At 34.2% G+C, this 20,889-nt stretch overlaps 1 non-coding gene across 1 annotated transcript; it reads left to right on the plus strand.

The window, feature by feature from the left end:
• The first annotated feature begins 1,003 nt into the window (after positions 1-1,003).
• LOC116528475 lies at positions 1,004-1,144 on the plus strand. Its single transcript, XR_004259051.1, has one exon. It is a non-coding gene; the product is annotated as a U4 spliceosomal RNA (small nuclear RNA).
• The last annotated feature ends 19,745 nt before the right edge of the window (positions 1,145-20,889 follow it).

A 20,889-nucleotide genomic window follows, 5' to 3' on the forward strand; every position in this document is an offset into this window, starting at 1 on the left:
AATATGAATGCATTAAACACTTCAACAAGAAGTCGGGGGTCTTGAGACTGGATGATAAATAAAGTTTCAACTATAGGTTGTCTCTCAGTCACACACTCAAAATCCAAAGAAGCAAATGGTTTATAGCAAAGAGGTGAAAATAAGATGCCATACAGCAGTAATTGTCAGAAAACTTGTGTGGCTATAATATTATCAGAAAAAATATACTTTAAAACATAGATGTTAATACAGTGAAAGAGAACTATGTTAATAAAAGAGTCAAAGGTTAATACAATTAAAGAAGACTACATTATACTAATAAAACGTTAATGAATGAAGTAGATATAACCAGTAAAAACACATATGCATCTAATAACAATACATCAAATTACGTAAAGCAGAAACTGACAGAAACAGATAAAAATATAATTCAACGATAATACTTCAAGACATTGGTTTCAATAATGTATAGAATAAGTGGGCAGAAGATCAACCAAAAAATTGAAAATTTGAAAAATATCAGAGTAATAACCTGACATCTACAGAATACTCCAGTCAAAAACAGCAAAATAGGTATTCTTCTCAATTTCACACTGAACATTCTATAGGTAGTTCAATGTGCTAGATCACAAAACAAGTATTAGTAAATTTAAAATGATTGAGATCATGCAAAGTATGTCCTCCATCCAAAATGGAATTAAAATAGTAATCAAGAAGAGAAGGAAGCTGGAAATACACAAATATGTAAAAATTAAACAAACTCCTAAACAACAAATGGGTTAAAGAAAAGATCACAAGCAAAAACAACTAGAAAACATTTTGAGCTGAATAGAAATGAAAATACAGCTTATCAAAATGTATGGTATGCAGCTAAAGGAGTGCTTAGAAGACATTTATAGCTATAAACACTTATGTTAGGAAAAAAAAACATGTATCTCAATCTATAACCTAACCTTTCACCTCAGGAAACCACAAAAAGAAGAGCAAAAGATAGCCAAAAAAGTTAAGGTAAAAAATACACTCCAGCTTGGCGCAGTGTCACTATCGTACCCAATGAGGTTTATCTGAGGCGTGCACATTGCTAATTGAAAACTTTTCCCAATACCCCACCATGACGGCTTGAAATATAGTTGGCATTGGCAATTTTTGGCAGTCTCTACGGAGACTGAATCATAAAAAAAAAAAGAAAAAAATACATTCTATTATGGTTATTTTTATGTGTCAACTTGAGTAAGCAACATGATGTCCAGATATTTGTTCAAATATTATTCTGAGTTTGCCTATGAATTTGTTTTTGGATGAGATGAGTATTTGAATTGGTAGCCTGAGTGAAACAGTATGTCCTCCCTAATATGGGTGGCCTCCATCTTCTCAATGTGAAGCCCTTGTTTGAATAAAATGGCTGAATTTCTGAATAATAAGAGGCAATTCCATCTGTCTGCTTGGGGTTGAAACATTGGTCTCTTCTAGCCTTCAGACTGAAATCAAAACTTCCGTATTCCTTGGATCCCAGAGGAATGCTGTCTGCTTTTGGGCTACAGCTTACACCATTGTTTCTGCTGGTTCTCTGGTCTTTAGGCATGGAATAGAACCAAACACTGGCATTCCTGGGTCTTCAGCTTGTCAACTTCAGATCTTGAGACTTCTCAGGCTCCATAGTCACATATGCCACTTTCTGATAATAAATTTCTTTACCCAGACAGACACACACACACACACACACACACACACACACACACACACACACCCCACACCCACACCCACACCCCTTAGTGGTTCCATTTCTCTGGAGAGCCCTAATTCAGATTTTGGCACTGAGAAGTGGAATGTTGACATAACAAAGATGTAAACATGTGAAAGCAGCTTTAGAAACAAGTAAATGGGTGAAGGCTGAGAGAGTTTTGAGGTCCACATTAGAAATATGAATTTTAAGGGTGATTCTACTGAGATCTCAGACAAAAATGAGTCACACATGATAATAAACTAAAACAAAAGTGATCCTTATTAAAAATACATAGCACAGAACTTGGTTGAACTTTTTTCTGTTGTTTTGTGAAAGGTAGAACCAGCTAGCAATGAAATCAGATATTTAGCTGAGGAGATTTTTTTCAGCAATGTATTGAAAGAGTGGCTTGGTTCTTTCTGACTGCATATAGGGAAAAATGTAAATGGAGAGATATGAACTGAAGAAAGAATTGCTAAGAAAAAAGGGAATCAGAATTTAAAGTGTTGGTAAATTCTCATTTTATGGTGGGGGGAAAAAAGAAAGCATGTTTTGAAGAGAACCCCAAAGGTGTGGCTGGACTGTCACTCAATAAGGAACTAATGGGGTTATATCAACAGAAACACTGTCAGTTTAAACTAAAGTGGATGAAAATCGGATAATACGAATAAAGGTTGTCAGACTTCTGGAATTTGAAGGATAAGGTGATAGAGTTATTTAGCTATAAATATGAATATTTTTTAAGTAGAGGAAAAAGTGTTCCCACGGGCAATTCAGAGATTATCAGGGCCATCACCCTGGTTTCAAGAAGCCAGACAGGCTCTCTCTGAAGCTTTGGGGTTTTGACTGCTTGACAAACCCTTGGATGTGGGACACTGGTTTGCCAGAGCTGCATGGGTGTGACTCCTGCCTTGTTTTATGGAGGGGACACTGGCCTTAAAGGACAGAGCATCAAACCAAAGAAAATTACATTTGAGGCTTCAGATGTAATGGAATTTGCCTTGCTAGGTTTCTGATTTGCTTGGGAACCTACACCTCTTTCTTGCTTCTGACTTATTTCTTTGGGAATGGGAATGTCCATCCTAGGTCTGTCCACCATTGTATTTTAGAAGTGCATAACTTATTTTAGAAGCACATAACTGGTTTCACAGTTCACAGCTGGAGAAGAATTCTGCGTCAAGATGAATTGTACCTCAAATCTCTCGAATGTCTAATTTAGGTGTTGTTTAGATGAAACTTTGGACTTCAGACTGTAGAGTTGATATAGAGTAAGTTAAGCTTTTTGGGCTGTTGGAAAATTTGCATATAATAAGAACACAATTTTGGGGGTTCTAATGCTGGAATTCACTCTACTGAATTGTTTATCCACAAAAATATTCTATGTTGAAGCCCTAAATCTCACATTACTATGTTAGAGATGGGCCTTTAATGAAGTAATTAAGGTTAAATGAGGTTGTAAATGTGGGGTCCTAATCTTATAGTGTTGGTGGCTTTATTTATTTATTTTTATTTTTTTTTATTTGAGACAGAGTCTCCCGGGCTAGAGTGTAGCGGTACAATCTGGCTCACTGCAATCTCTACCTCCCAGGTTCAAGCTATTCTTATGACTCAGCCTCTCACATAGCTGGGTTTACAGGCATGCACTACCACGCCTGGCTAATTTTTCTATTTTTTGTAGAGACAGGGTTTCACCATGTTGGCCAAGCTGGTCTCAAACTCATGGCCTCAAATACTTTGCCCACCTGGGCCTCCCAAAGTGCTGCAGGCGTGAGCCACTGTACCAGCCTTGGTGGCTTAATAAGAAAAGAAAAAGAGGGAGAACTTTCTCTTCATGTGCATGCATTGAGAAAAAACCTTGGGGACACACAGAGTAGCCGGAAAAGGACTAAGCCAGGTAGTGAGCTCTCATCAGAACCCAACCTTGCTGGACCTCTGATCTCAGACTTCTGTCCTCTAAAATTGTGAAAACCAAATTTTTGTTGTTTATCAATTGTATATATATTTTTAAAGGCAGTTTAAGTCATACCACATTTGATGTCATTCCCATTTTTTTTGCTCACAGCCATCTGCTGGAATCGGGATTGTTTCTTTAAATATTAGTCTATTTTGTGAACCTAGACAATCTAAAAATATTTTATTAATCTTAGACCAGCTTGACAACTCCTTGAGGCAACTCCTAGATTTAATTACTAAAGGTTCTTTGATTTTTAGTATGAACACAAAGTTCTACCTATTTGTGTTGCTTTGGAATTTATGAAAGAAAGTTACTCCAATGTCCCTCTGATATCTTTTCCCATATCAAAATTAATTCAGATGTCTGGATGAGTTGATATTTTCTTTTTTGTTAGTTTAAGAGGTCATGTAAAATATATTGCCTTAAATAATGTCTCACCAATGATGGCCTACTTTAACTTTTTTTTTCTTCTGGGAAAACTATTGGTACAGTAATACTATCTGTGGGACACTTGTGTCCTTAAAACTGAAGAAAGTTACAGCAATACAGCCTTCAATGTGGTTTTACAGAATCATTACTTTCCCCTTTGGCTCTTGATTTCATTAGAAAAGCAATGCCTATACCACCTCGTCAAGCAAAATTTCTTAAATTTAGGCACATACAACCTCTTCTTGCTGAAAACATTCAAAAATATAGGGAAGAAGTAGGATATAAAGCCTACTTGCTTAGCTTTAGAGAAAGATTGAGATGGTGATTACAGAGCATCAACACAGAGTTAATGTGAATAACTCAGATCTAATTAGAATAGAAGAGCTAGAACAAGGTGAAAGACATTTGAATGTGATACTATGTAAATTATAAATTCACTAATGAGACATGCATTTCGTTCTTGCTCATCTTTGCTTTTAATAAAGATAAGTCACACTAATAGCTCACTAAAAACCTTCTTGACTTATGAAAAGATATGTGTGACGTTTTAAGGTCTAAAAATGCAGAAGAGGTTTGAAATTTTAACAAAAATAATGCTCTATTATTATCACATAAATAAATTAGTTTTTGCAACTTTTTGTACAGTGTCTCTTTTCTTTGCTCTGCTATTAAGTCAGGTGATTAGTGATTTGTCAAGTATTTTACTTTTGTGATTCATGTCAAGCATAGTAGCTGGTACATAGTAAATATTTAATGACAATATATAACTACTAAAATTACTAATGCCAACATTTCTGAATGTCAGATACTCTTAGTTTTTTTTTTTTTTTTTTTTTACATCAAAATGATTGTGTCACATCTCTGTTCAAATATATGTACTTTGTAAAAATAGTCAAGGTTTTAGAAGGGATAATCAAAATCAAATGCTGTTAAGCAAAGGAGATGATGTTTTATGCTGTTTTTCAAATAACCAAACATTGAAGTAAGAATTTGCTGGTAAATGAAGATTTTTTTTTCAACAAAAATAAATATTTTTGGGGGATTCCATCTTTTTTGTTAGAAGTCATACAATAGAAATAATCTTTATAATTCTAATGCCCAAAATGTTTAAGATAGTTTTATTCATCACCAACACAATACTATTTTTTCAAATGCAAATAATAATTTAAAATATTTTTATTTGACTTGTACAAGATCTTAGATTTACAGTGAATTATTTTTAATGCTGGCAACAATAATTGCAAAAAGTATTTTTATTGTTTTTTTTATTTTTATTTTTATTTTTTGCCCATTCAGGATGATATTGGCTTTTGGAAAGTATTTTCTTATTATTATAATAATCCATTTTCATTTTGCATGGTAAATTTGTCTAATTAGGGAACTTGAGATGAAAATGTAATTTTGAAACATGGGATTAAAAACTACTGAGAAAAGAAATTTATTGAATTATAATCTATCCTTAATGTATCTTATCCTGCCACAACAGAAAAGAATATTTGAATATACATCTGTTAAGAACTGACATGACTTTCATAAACTCACATTTATTCCTTTTATAATCATATCTTCTGCCATAATATTTATCTTTACCACCACGATGTTTCCAAATACTGATGTTAAACTTTAATGCCATGTTTATTTGAGTGTGTGCAAATATTATTGTTTAACATGCATCCTAGAAATACTTTTAAAAGTAGGTAATAGAAATGAGAAAAAGAGCAAAAGTTACTTGACTGAGCTCTGTCTTTCAGTAGCTCATGGCAAAAATGGCAGTTACTTTAGCACCAACCTAATATGATTTTTGCACTTTACAATGGTGCAAAAACAATACTCATTTAGTAGAAACCATACTTGACTTTTGAATTTTGGTATTTTCTCAGCCTAATGATATACGGTATGCTAAGTTGTTGCAATGCCAGTCAGCAGTATTAAGCCTCAGTTCCCAGGGTAAACAATTGATACTATACAGTATGCTGTGTTGCCAACAACTTTTCCACAATTGTAGGCTAATGTAAGTGTTCTGGGTACATTTAAGGTAGGCTAGGCTAAGACATAATACTAGAGTAGATGTATTAAATACATTTTCAACTTACAATGGATTTATTGGAACATATCCCCACCATAAGTTGAGGAATCTCTGTAGTTCAATTTTCTAAAGACTACAAGGCAAAATATGTAGACCATCATACTCTTAAGCTATTATATTATTTAACAAGAAAACCTGTCGTAACTGTTTAAAGTTATCTGATTATTGTTTCAGAAACTATATAATTCCCTTCTAAATAATTTGCTTCAATGTGGATGGTTTATGCTAATAAAACTTCCTACGTTTTTATGTAACTAATGCTTAGACTTCCCAAGGGTGTGTTTATTGTAACATAAATGATTTAATTCAAATACAACTCTTTAAAAACCAACAGTGAAAAGAATAAGTAGCTGCTGAATAAATGTTTTAAGAGATGGCATAATTTTGAGCAATATTTATATGTGCAACAGATATTTATTAAGTATTTACTATTATAGTGCAATCTACCTTAAACAGATTTCCTTTACTCCCGGGGCTCACAGTCTAGCCAGGAAAAAATTAGAAGAGTGAAAATGAGAATGTGAAATATATAACAATGAAAACATTTATAAAAGCAGCAAGATAATGCAGGAAAAAGGTCTTTAATCATAATGTAAAAGTTATGGTGAGCTCATGGAGAAAGCAATATTTAAGCTGAATCCTGGTCATAGAGAACATTATAATCAGTGCATTTATATATTATTTTTGAAGTTATAAAAGACTATTTTGTTGAAAACTGACTTGTGATGAGGGAGAGAAAATATTAGAGTGAAGATTTTTTTATTCATTTATTCAACATTTGAAATGTTCACATGATATCTAGGTAGAATCATAAAATAAGCAGTTTTATGCCAAAGTCTGGAGCTCAAAGTTGAGTTCATGGCTATATATATGAAATTGGTAGATGTAGACAGTATTGAAAACTTGGGGAGATACCAGGAGCTGGCATGCTTCCTAGAAAAGATCACGTAGTGAATCTTTAAGAATTTGAAGGACATGCAGTTTCTATGAGAGCTGCTCAACCTGGCCATTATAGTACAATGATAGCCAAATATGATATATAAATGAGTGGACATGTCTGTGTTCCATAATATTTATAAAAGCAGACAAGGAACAAACTTAGGTCATGGGTCATAGTTTGCTGTATCTAATTTAGACAAAACCTATCCTAGGGAATGTAATGACTTGCATACTTTTAGCTGCATGTCCCCATAATTTATTCTTGGTGTCAGCAAATTATGACTCATGCACAAAATCTGCTTGCTACCCTGTGGGCTTGGAAAGGATCTTGGAAAGGATACAGAAAAATTGTAAGATGCAAACGATGGTACAGAAGAGAAAAATAAATGTACAGGGGGAAATTGGAATATTAAAGATAAAATGTATAATCTAGATCAAATTCTTCAGTGGGTAGAATGTGTATTAGGGCTCCTCCATTGTGTAAGAGAAAATCCAAATTAAATTAATTCACGAAAAATCTAAAAAAAGTTTACAAAAAGAAATAAATTGGCTCCCAATTTTTAATCATAAGAGGAATTAAGATTTTTCTAAGATAAGAAAATGGAAGAATGATGAATGTTAGCAAATAAATAGAAGTAAACTATACATAGGAGAAGGATCTGGTATAGAAGAACTAACAAAGTTCCAGACTGGCCAGCCCGTATGCACTGGAACAATTGCAGTAGTTTTAAAAATATTAAAATGCGTTTATACTCTTGGTAAAAGAAAAAAATACCGGTTCTCTCGGTCTTTAACAATCTCTCGCTGCTACAGTCTCCCTGCGTCCTCTGTAGGCATCTACCCGCCCTGTTTTGATCCCAGTAGAAGGATACCGCAAAATAAGGAGCCTGTAGACCAAACTCCAGCTGTAAGTTCTGTACCACTTTGACACATCCACATGATGCTCTGAAATTTGTAAAGTTTGGAATACCATCCTAGATTTGCCTAAGATGAGAAGCAATGACACTTGAGTCTAAACAGTTATTGAGGAACTGTGTTAGAGGGGCTTCCCGCCTCTGGCCCACTAGGGGCCTTTGTTTCTGCTTTCCCACCTCTGGTAGGCTAGGGCCCTTTGTTCCCACCTTCCTGTCTCTGGCAGGCTAGGTAGGGGCTTTGTCTTCTGTTTTCCGGTGTCTGGCTCTTGGAGGTGGAGCTCTGTGACTCAGGGTTGTAAAACAGGAGCCAATCCGGTAAAGGATTCAAAGATCAATTAATCCAGTGGAGGTTTGAAAGAACCCCTCTCATTGGACGAGAACATGAATGGGGAGGGAATAACTCAGAAGTAAAAGCCCAAGCCTCCGGATCATGCGCGGCACTCTCTCTCCTGGTCCCTTTCTATGGGCTTAGAAGTTTTCCTTTCACTCTGCCTAATAAATCGCACTATTGCACACTCTTTGGTTCCACGAGTTCTATTTGAGCTATAACACTCACCGCGCTGCCAAGGCCTTTTCCCGATTTTTTGGGATTAGGAAGGCCAAGAGCCTAAGTTCGGCTGCAGCCACTCTGCTTCTGTGGTGGCCTAGTGGTTAGAGCTGGTTTTCACCTCGGCAGCCCGGGGTTTAACTCAGGCTGTGCGAACCAGGGAGTCCGGCGGTGGCTACTCCTATTACGTTATGAACCAAGGGCCTTGTTCAGTTCACCTAGGGAATCCAGGCTTCTAAAACAGGGCATGTATTAAGGTAAGCTGAAAAGGAAAATAAAACAATTTAGATAGCCATCAGAAATTCAAAGATCATAAAGATTGGAGGAAAGTCATACAAGAAGTAGTGTAACAGATATGTGGGAAGATGTAGACAACTTTTCAGGTTAGGAACTGAGACAACCAAATCCTTTCTGACTCCTAAGGGGGTTACTGAATAATACAAGTCTTCAGGGAAAAAGGCGGTAAAATTAGATCCGTTAAATGCTTTTTACCAATCCAAATAACCATTGTGTTTTTTCCATTCTCCACGAATATAATGGCCCCCACAGGCAAATAAACAAGCTACAGCTCAAAATAGAGTTCATGGCTGTATCTATGAAATTAATAAACATAGAAAGTATGGAAAAACATAGGGATAGGTAAGGGGTTGATTGGCTTTCTGCTAAAATTACAAAAAGATACTCCTTCTGGGAGAGTCAAAAACCAAAAATCACCCTCATTTAGAAAAACTAGAAAAATGTCTTAACTTCTAAGCTGGATCCCCATAACAGAAACTTGTAGAGCAGAGAATGCGCTAGATTTCGAGGTCTGCCTGCCATCACTGTCTTAACACCTTCACAGAGCATTTCCACGCAGGTTACAGCCTACACCTTTATTCACAGATTATGATGAACCCATTTTAATCAGAGCATTCAGTTTGGCTGAATTTATTACACTCTGGCTGGCTTGGCACAAGAAAATCCAGACTGTATAATAATGTTATATCTGAGCAGCTGTGGAGAAGCCCAGATAGAATTTACAGACTTTATATACCTCATATTTTGCTAAGCATGCAATATTGCTCACATTTGTCCTGATTTGTTCTGTGCTATTATTAGTTTTACCCTCAAAATCAATATATAAGGCTTTAAGGTTTGTGAAGAGAAGTGTCAAAACTTATTTTGAAGTTAAAAATTCTGCAGTGTATCATGTCTCCCCCACAGTAAGCCTGAACTGCTCTGAAAACTCTTTTTCCTGCATTCATATATACTGCTTACATAAATCTCCTGGACCATAATCACATCAATAATCACACATGCGATATACGATATACATATCAGGCAAAATGCATTATTTATGAGTTAGGATTGCCTGAGATTACAGCTATCATAGATACTCATTGCAATCTTAAAATTATTAGAAAAAAATCCATTTTATTCTTCAAATAGGCCCATGGTCTGGCTTCTGAAATGCATTCTTAGATCTCCAAGACCCTGAGAAGGTGCAATACATCACCCAGGAAATGACTCTCTGGTGATGTTCTATTTCAGTACATCACTGGTATGATAATTCTTTAATAATATACTGCCAAGTGTCACACATCAAAAGGGTACTTTGGAGCACAGAAGTCGCTTTATGTATTTATTAGTGCTATCTTTCATTGCAGGGTTATTAGCTGACACTCAGGGTCATGGACCCAGAAAGGAGATTCTGCATCATTGTCATTATGATAAGCAGTAGTTCCAAGTTGAATGTAACTGAGCTTGCCTCGTGTATCCTCAAAGAGCAATTGTGATCATTTTGACAGGGAGGCAAACATTGTTTATGTTGTCACATAGCAAGTAGAAATTTTTATATAAATTAAAAAAATTTGTAGTTATTACTTGTAACTCTATTCAAACTGTGTAATAATGTTAAGCTCCATGGTATATCTAATTATAAATCATAACATTTCTTAATGATTTAGGTTAACATGCTTATTTATTTCATTTAGAAAATTTTATTTGCTGTATAAATTACCCATTTTTTGTTAACTTGCTGCAACTCTTTATTCTACCTAAAAAATACTACACATCTTTTCTCCTGATTTTGAAAATGCAAAGCCCAGGAAGGAAAATTGTTCTTGAAAAAAACCTCATTTAACTGACTTATTTGCACAATAGCTTTTTCCTATTATTTCTTTGCATTATTTTTACATCACATTTTCCATAGGATGAATTTTTATCTTATAGAATCTTATAAAATCCTGCCTTAGAGAATGAGGGAAAGGGTACCATATTTTAATATTTTACTGAAAGTTGTCTTTTGATATTTTTTGGCCACTTCTAAAACCAAATAATTACTTCTATTTTACCAAAAATCTTTAGGAGAATATATATATACTCAGAAATGATTGCAAAAAATTAATTATTCATGTAAAGAATATTGATTATTGGGAAGCAAGAAACATTGATTGTTCTGAGAATATATCTCTTCATGATATCCTGTCTATCCTGAAAGTAAGTAATTTTGTATCGAAATTACGATAATAGCTTTAATGACAAGTTAGGGGAAACTATATTTTAATTGTTTCATATTAATAGGTGTAACGTAACAATTTCTTCCATTGAGATTCAGTATTTCTTTGAAAAGTCTCGCTCAAATTAAAGTTTTTATGTTTACTGTTGAAAAGCACCTAATGAAATAGTCATCTTCTTGCCCTCCCGTTCACTACCCAACAGAAATATTCTTGGAGCTCTTACATGGTTTTGCTGTGTCTCAACCCAATTCTCATATTGCATTCCCGTGTGTTATGGGAGGGACCTAGTGAGAGGTAATTGAATCATGGGGACAAGTATTTCCCATGATGTTCTTGTGATAGTGAATAAGTCTCATGAGACCCGATGGTTTTATAAAGAGTTTTCCTTGCCTGCTGCCATTCATGTAAGAGGCGACTTGCTCCTTTTTGCCTTTTACCGTGATTGTGAGGTCTCAGCCATGTGGAACTCTAAGTCCATTAAACTTCTTTCTTTTGTAAATTGACCAGTCTCAGGTATGTCTTTATCAGCAGCATGAGAACAGACTAATACAGGCTCCATGAAGTTTTTCCAGGTTTTAAAATTTTGTGTATTCACATAATGAATATTCTGCATGACATAGGCCATTACGTTATGGAGTTATACTATATCTACACGATTTCTCAGATGTGTGTGCCTATAATCAAACTTAGACTAACTCAGGGCCAGAAAACATTGTACACTGTGCAAACAAAGCTTTGTATTAGTTCAAAAAGGAAATAAAAAACTGTGGGCAGCCAACCAAGCAATAGAATGAGATAAAGTAAAAGGGAAAATACTTAACTTCCTGTCTTTTAAAAACATAGACAAATAGTTGAAACAAATGATTTTCATACATTAGAAAAACAAGTGGCAGAGGAATTTGATTCCTAGGAAAAAACAGGAAAACAAAGTGAGCCTGAAGAAAGCACCAGCTGATTGTCTAAAGGCAGTTTCCAGAATAAGCAAAAAAAAAGTGAAACCCAAAAAGAAATGAATTTTTTTTTATTATACTTTAAATTCTGGGGTAAATGTGCAGATTGTATAAGTTTGTAACGGAGGTATACACGTGCCACTGTGGTTTGCTGCTTCCATCCCCCTATCATCTGCATTAGGTATTTCTCCTATTGTTATCCCTCCCCAGTCCCTCCACCCCGTGCTACCCTACCCTAGACCCACCACGCCCCGACAGGCTCCAGTGTGTGATGTTCCCCTCCCTGTATCCATGTGTTCTCATTGTTCAACACCCACTTATGACTGAGAACATGCAGTGTTTTGTTTTCTGTTCTTGGGTCAGTTTGCTGCGAATGATAGTTTCCAGCTTCATCCATGTCCATGCAAAGGGCATGAACTCATCCTTTTCTGTGGCTGCATAGTATCCCACTGTGTATATGTGCCACATTTTCTTTATCCACTCTATCATTGATGATATTTGGATTGGTTCCAAGTCTTTGCTGTTGTAAACAGTGCTGCAATAAACATACGTGTTTATGTGTCTTTATAATAGAATGATTTATAATCCTTTGGGTATATACCCAGTAATGGGATTGCTGGGTCAAATGGTATTTCTGTTTCTAGATCCTTGAAAAATTGCCATTTTTTCTTCCACAATGGTTGAACTAATTTACACTCTCACCATTTCTGAGTTGACGAGACTCCAAGACTCCAAAGGGCAGAAATGCTAAAATTTGTGGTGTAGAATACACAAGAAAAGGGAGTTGTGTAGGAAAGCTCCAGGTATCTGTGTGAATACTTGTATTCTCTTTAGTCCTTGGCTGAGTATATTATTGACATGTATGTGGATATGAGGTAACTGTTCTAGGCCAGGTGGGGAAACACACACACACACACACACACACACACACACACACACACACACACACGAAAAAATAGGCAGAGCAATTTCTGGAGTAAACAGAAAAGTGAAAATATTGTATATTTCCACTAGTCAGAGGGGAAGAAATTCCAACTAGGGAAGCATTCAATAGTTTTCAAAAGAACTTTGCCTAAGTAGCCTAATGTATACCCACCCTAACAAAGCTTTAAAAAGCAAGCCTCACAGATATCTAACTACATAGAAGTCACTTAGCTCTGTGCCAGAACAAAATGTAACTCTCTCTCAAAAAACACAACACAATCAAGCAAATAACAATGTAAATTTTACAATGTCTAGCATCCAAACAAATATTACCAGCCCTGTTGCTTGGTTTAAATGTGTCTCTTCCAAAATTCAGGTGTTGCTGCATTAAGAGATGGGATCTTTAACGGATGATTAGGCCATGAGGACTCAGTAATCATGAAAGGGATTAGGTGCTCTTATAATGGGGCTTAATGGAGAGAGCTCTTTTGTTTTTTCACTCTTCTGCTATACAAGGACACTGAATCCCTTCCATCTGGAAGACATAGCTTTCAAGGTGCCATCGTAAAAACAAAGACCAGACTTCACCAAAAACAAACCTGAGAGTACTTAGGTCTCGAATTTTCCAGCCTCCAGAGCTCTGAGAAAGGAAATTTTTATTCTTTAGATATTATCCAGGCTAAGGTATTCTCCTATAGCAACATAAATGAACTAAGACATGTGAAAAAGCAGGAGTATATGACTACTCATCAAAGGACAGCTAATAGAAACAGACACAAAAATCATAGAGAGGATGAATTTAGCAATCAAAAGATTTAAAAAGCTAGTAGAATCATTATAAATATATTCTATTTGTTCAAGAAATATATATATTCTATGTGCTAAAGAATATAGAGGAAAACCTGAGCACTATGATATGAAAAATAAATAGTTTGTAAAAACTGAAAATGCTGGAAATGAAAAAATATGATATCTGAAAAAGTATATATTGGATAAGATTAAAAGAAGAATATTCCAGAAGAAAAAATATGTAAAATTTAATACAGAAAAACAACATATCTGAAATAAAGGACAAAAATATTTTTAAAAGTTCAGTAGAGCATCCTGTGACATATGGAAAAATATCAGCAAACTAACATTTCTGGACTTTCATAAGAAGAGGATTACAAATATATTTGAAGAAATATAAAACTATAAATCCACATGTCTAAAATTATGATTTATTTCCAATTAATCATCCACCATGCTAAAATATTGTTAATTAGAATTTTACATGCTTTGGTGGTTTTGTTTGTGATTCATTTGTAAATTTATTTTTATTTTATAGCTGAATAAACACTCTGTAAAGGTCTTTAAAATTTACACATATGACCTTAATGTTAAAATAAATATAATTCGTCACTATTCAGGAAATAATGTGATTTTATTTTGTTAAAATGACCCATATAGTGTTTACATTTGAGGAAAACTGGTGAATAGAAATAGATTACATATATGTGTGTGTGTGTGTGTGTGTGTGTGTGTGAATGTGTATATTACATTGACACAATATTTTTGACAAAAATAGTACTTTTTATTCTCTTCAAAATTTACTATGTGATCAGTCACTTTTTTGGCATCGTTCTAAAATATGTACTTTGACTTTGAGCAAGATCAATATGCCCAAGTTTATTGATGGTAAAATAAAAATTTTGCTCAATTTCTCATGTTCACTATTTTTCTCTCTAAAAAATGATTTAAAGTGGCAGATAGTTGAAAGCACTACATTTCTGTATCACATTTTCAGAAAATATGTTCATGTCATGGATTCCATAGGTTATTTGTGGAAAATATGAAAAGAAAAAAAAAGAGAAAACAAAAATAAAAACAAAAACCAAGGGCAAATAAAATAACCCATATGTTTGCTCAAGCTTTTTTATTGTTCTGTTTTGTTTTATATTCTTAAATTATTAATCACCCTTAAGAGGTGATTATTATCATTGGTTTGCTAATAGAAGGGTCCTAAAAAGAACAAAAGCAATTTTACAGGGATTTGTACTATTTACAAATTGTTTAACTGATCCTCTTTGGAAAAACAAAATGTGGCCTAGTTGTTAGACAAAACAGGATCTCCCTGTCATCGATGTTATTTTTTCTCTTTGTGAAAGATCTGCAATGCATTAGAATTTCAAAATGCTAAATAACAACATCAGTTTAAAAGCTCCCATATAATACATGCACGTATCATACACCCATACACACACACTACTGCTGCTTTACTGAAATGAGTTCATATTTCAAAGAAAATATTTTATATTGATTTAGTTTCCAAATCATCACAACAGTTTATCCTTCAGAGTAGCTCATTTGCTTTCTGGGTAAATGTTGACTCCCTATATACCTATAGTTAGCATTCAAAATTTATCCTTTATATTTTATCAATTGCTTATGAAGCTGACAGATATATGTCAGCAGTTGCTTTACTCAGAGATCTAACATTTTGAGCTCTTATAGTTTCTAGTTGAAATAGTATGGCTTGCGGCCAAACAATCATAGACCATGATGTATTTAGCTTTTACGGGTTGTAGTAAAAATAAAAACAAAAATTACGTTGATAGTTGTTTCCATGATGATTATCATTCCCTTATACATATATTTGGATTTTATAGCTGAATAAACACTCTGCAAAAGGTGTTTAAAATTTATACATATGATATTAATGTTAAAATAAATATAATTTGTCACTATTTAGGAAATAATGTGATTTTATTTTGTTATAATGACCCATATATTATTCAAGTTTGAGTAAAGCTGGTGAATAGAAATAGAATTATATATATATATAATATATATGTATGTGGGTATAGTATTTTAAAAGATATATATTATGTAATATCTATGTACGTGTGCATAGTACTTCTGTATTTACTGTAATGACAAACAATGCCTTTCATTAAAATATGTTTTTCCAATAATTTACCTTCCATTTATTTTTTGACCAATTAGAAGTTACATCATTTTTCAAAGAGCTTTGAAGAGGATTTATAGAGACCCTTACCAAAGCATGTCGCTTACTGCTTAGCATGGTGGTCTGTGGTCAGATAATATTGATGAACTGCCATCAGATAGGAATGTGGAGTGTTAATTGATGGTTTAATTCGATGTGAAACAAAAGAAGGAAAAGGAGGAGCTGCTGTTTAGCTGAGGAAAAGATGTCTAATATCAAAATGGCTGAGACAGGAAAATAATTGCTAGCATTAAATGATATTAAAAAAAGAGAAAAGAACAAAAACTTATCATTTGGAATAATCAATTATGTGCTAAAGATCATAGAAGCTGCAATATGCTTCTACTAGGTCTGCTGTTCTTGAATCTCCATAAGGCCAGCCGCTGGGCTTGTATTTTCCTTGTGAAATTTGTAAAAATACAAAACTAGTAAAAATGACAGTAATGAATATATAAATTTTTCTTAAAATGAAGTCACTTGCTCATGTAATTAACCATAATTTTAAACTAATACTGTATTTCAAACAAGCTGAAATAAAAAAAAAAACCAGTTAAGACTATAAAAACAGCACAAATCAGAATTAGTAAGTAAGAAGTGAGATAAACGAAGACATGCATTACTAAAAATTCAAACTGTCAGTATTCAGAAAAGAGGTAACAAGAAAAAATTCGAAATTGAAAACTAATTTAAAAAATCATACACACAGAAGATCAAATAAACACCATGTACAATTCTTATTAGAAACAGAAGCTGAAAGGAGAAAAATGAAAGTAAAAAGTTATTAAGAAAAATATAAAAATAATTTTTGATTAGTAAATATATTTTAACGTAGATAATTACTCATTAGAAAACTGTTCTATAAATTATAAATAAGGAGAGATTAACATTTCTGATTTGAAAATTTTGTGAAACTGGCACATTTCAGTTTGAAGAAACATCAAATACATCTTTTTCTAGTCACTTTGTACTTAAGAAAGCGTAGATTTATAAACAAATTTTAGAGTTTAATCTTTTCAAATATGGAAGAGATATTGCTTGAAACATAGTGAACAAATAGTGTTAATTCAAAAATAATTCCTTATAAATAAATATAATTTGTTATTTCCTCTCAGTTAATATGTAACATGAATCTCAGAACATTTATTCTGAATTTTTTAAATACATGTATAAAAACAATATTTGGATTTATATTTGTTTTTATTTTTCCAAAATAAGATTCTCTGAATCTTCTCTCCATGCTCTTTTCTCTGTCATCCTTTAATAATATACCATTCAATGTAATTTTTTAAAATTATTATTATTTTTTGAAACAGAGTCTTGCTCCTCTCTCTCCCAGGCTGGAATGTAGTAGCATGATCTCTGCTTACTGCAGCCTCCATCTCCCAGGTTCAAGCAATTCTCCTGCCTCAGCCTTCTGAGTAGTTGGGATCACAGGAGTCCACCCCCATGTCCAGCTAATTTTTGTATTTTTAGTAGAGACAGGTTTTTGCCCTGCCCTGGCCTCCCAAAGTGCTGGGATTATAGCCTGGAACCATTGTGCCTGGCCTTACCATTCAATATCATATATGCTTTATTTCCTAACATCTTTGTTTTTTCTTATTGGTTGTTTTCAAATTCTCTCTCTCTTGCTCCCTCTCCTTTTCTCTTCATCCAGCTCCAACTCTAGCACTGTCTCTCTCTTCAACCTTGCTAATTTATTTTTTTGGAAACACATATACGTATACAAACAGTGGGGTCATTTGTCTAAAACAAATGAGTACAGAACAGTGTTAAATAAAGAGACATTCATAGAGATAGGCTGCTAATTCAACATAGATGAGATTAAGTACCTGTTACCTAATTTGTCATTTTTGGCTATAAAAATTTTACTGTGAATTTTTTGTACTTATTTTCCAAAAATATATATATATATATATATATATATATATATATATATATATTTTGCATTTGGTAAATAAGCTCCAAAGAGATTGACACTGTTTTTTTAGCCTCTTAATGTGTGTAAATTTTAAGGCTTTCTCTGCCTTAAATTGGCAATAAAACCTTTATCTAGTTACCTAAATTTTATTTAGAAAATTGGAAAATACTTACAAAGTTGTTGTCATGATGTAATTAAATGCTTTGAGAAAAAGTATCTATTTACCTAGTAGTCATTCAGGAGCAGGTAGTTCATTTTCCATGTAGCTGTGTGGTTTTGAGTGAGTTTCTTAATCTTGAGTTCCAATTTGACTGCACTGTGATCCGAGAGACTGTTTGTTATTATTTCTGTTTTTTGCATTTGCTGAGGAGTGTTTTACTTCCAATTATGTGGTCAGTTTTGGAGTAAGTCCAGTGTTGTGCTAAGAAGAATGTATATTCTGTGGATTTGGGGCAGAGGGGTCTGTAGATGTCTTTTAGCTCCACTTGGTCCAGATCTGAGTTCAAGTCCTGAATATCCTTGTTAATTTTCTGTATCATTGATCTGTCTAATGTGGACAGTGGGGTATTAAAGTCTCCCACTGTTATCATGTGGAAGTCTATGTCTTTGTAGGTCTCTAAAAACTCATTTTATGAATCTAGGTGCTCCTGTATTGGGTGCATATATATTTAGGATAGTTAGCTCTTCTTGTTGCATTAATGCCTTTACCATTATGTAATGCCCTTTTTTGTCTCTTTTGATCTTTGTTGTTTTAAAGTCTGTTTTATCAGAGACTAGGATTGCAACTCCTGCCTTTTTTTTTTTTTTCCCTCTTTCCATTTGCTTGGTAAATCTACCTCCTTCCCTTTATTTTGAGCCTATATGTGTTTTTGCATGTGAGATGGGTCTCCTGAATACAGCACACCATTGGGTCTTGACTCTTTATCCATTTTGCTAGTCTGTGTCTTTTAATTGGGGCATTTAGCCCATTTACATTTAAGGTTCATATTGTTATGTGTGAATTTGATCCTGTCGTTATGATCCTAGCTGATTATTTTGTCAGTTGATACAGTTTCTTCATAGTGTTGATGGTCTTTACAATTTCGTATGTTTTTGCAGTGGCTGCTACCAGTTATTCCATTACATGTTTAGTGCTTCCTTCAGGAGTTCTTGTAAGGTAGGCCTGGTGGTGACAAAATCTCTCAGCATTTGCTTTTCTATAAAGGATTTGATTTCTCCTTTGCTTATAAAGCTTAGTTTGGCTGGATATGAAATTCTGGATTGAAAATTCTTTAAGAATGTTGAATATTAATCCCCACTCTCTACTGGCTTGTACGGTTTCTATAGAGGGATCCACTGTTAGTCTGATGGATTTCCCTTTGTGGGTAACCCGACCTTTCTCTCTGGCTGGCCTTAACATTTTTTTTCTTCATTTCAACCTTGGTGAATCTTACGATTATGTGTCTTGGGGTTGCTCTTCTTGGTGAGTATCTTTGTGGTGTTCTCAATATTTCCTGAAGTTGAGTGTTGGTCTGTCTTGCTAGGTTAGGGAAGTTCTCCTGGGTAATATCCTGAATAGTGTTTTCCAACTTGGTTCCATTCTCCCCATCATTTTCAGGTACACCAATAAAATGTAGGTTTGGTCTTTTCACATAGTTCCACATTTCTTGGAAGCTTTGTTCATTCCTTTTCATTCTCTTTTCTCTTCACACTTTATTTTGTTAAGTTGGTCTTCAATCTCATATCCTTTCTTCTGCTTGATCAATTCAGCTATTGATACTTGTGTATGCTTCATGAAGTTCTTGTGCTGTGTTTTTCAGCTCCATAAGGTTATATATGTTCTTCTCTGAACTGGTTATTCTAGTTAGCAATTCCTCTAAGCTTTTTTCAAGGTTCTTAGCTTCCTTGCATTGGGTTAGAACATGCTGCTTTAGCTGGCAGGAGTTTGTTATTACCCACCTTCTGAAGCCTTCTTTTGTCAATTCGCCAAACTCATTCTCCATCCAAAATGAAGGCAGAAATAAATAAATTCTTTGAAACCAATAAAAACAAAGACACAATCTATGAGAATCTTTGGGGCACAGATAGAGCAGTGTTTAGAGGGAAATTTATAGCACTAAATTTCACAAGAAAAAGCAGGGAAGATCTAAAATCGACACCCTAACATCACAATTAAAAGAACTAGAGAAGCAAGAGCAAACAAATTCAAAAGCTAACAGAAGACAAGGAATAACTAAGAACAGAGCAGAACTGAAGGAGATAGAGAAGGAGAGATTGGTCTCCAGTCTGCAAAAAACCCTTGAATAAGTCAATGAATACAGGAGCTGTTTTATTTATTTATTTATTTGTTTATTTTTTTCTTGAAGAGGTCAACAAAATAGATTGCTAGCCAGAATCATAAAGAAGAAAAGAGAGAAGAATTAAATAGATGCAATAAAAAATGATAAAGGGGATATCACCACTGATCCCACAGAAATACGAACTACCGTCAGATAATACTATAAACACATTTACACAATTAACGAGAAAATCCAGAAGAATTAGATAAATTCCTGGACACATGCACCCTACCAAGTCTAAACCAGGAAGAAATGGAATCCCTGAATGGACTAATAACAAGTTATAAAATTGAGGCAGTAATTAATAGCCTACCAACGAAAATGTTCAGGACCAGAGAGATTGACAGCCAAATTCTACCAGAGGTACAAAGAGGAGCTGGTACCATTTCTTCTGAAAATATTTCAAACAATAGAAAAAGAAAGACACCCCCCCTCACTTATGAGACCAGCGTCATCCTGATACCAAAACTGGGCAGAAACACAACAAAAAAGGGAAAGTTTAGGCCAATATTCCTAATTAACATCAATGCAAAAATCCTCAATAAAGTACTGGTAAACTGAATCCAACAGCACATCAAAAAACATATCCAACATAATCAGGTTGGCTTCATCCCTGGGATGCAAGGCTGGTTCAACATATGCAAATCAATAAACATAATCCATCACATAAACAGAACCAGTGACAAAAACCACGATTACCTCCGTAGATGCAGAAAAAGCCTTC

The sequence above is a fragment of the Sapajus apella genome, unplaced genomic scaffold, assembly GCF_009761245.1.
Source record: "Sapajus apella isolate SASKATOON/1434 unplaced genomic scaffold, GSC_monkey_1.0 scaffold58, whole genome shotgun sequence".
Classification (NCBI taxonomy): domain Eukaryota; kingdom Metazoa; phylum Chordata; class Mammalia; order Primates; family Cebidae; genus Sapajus; species Sapajus apella.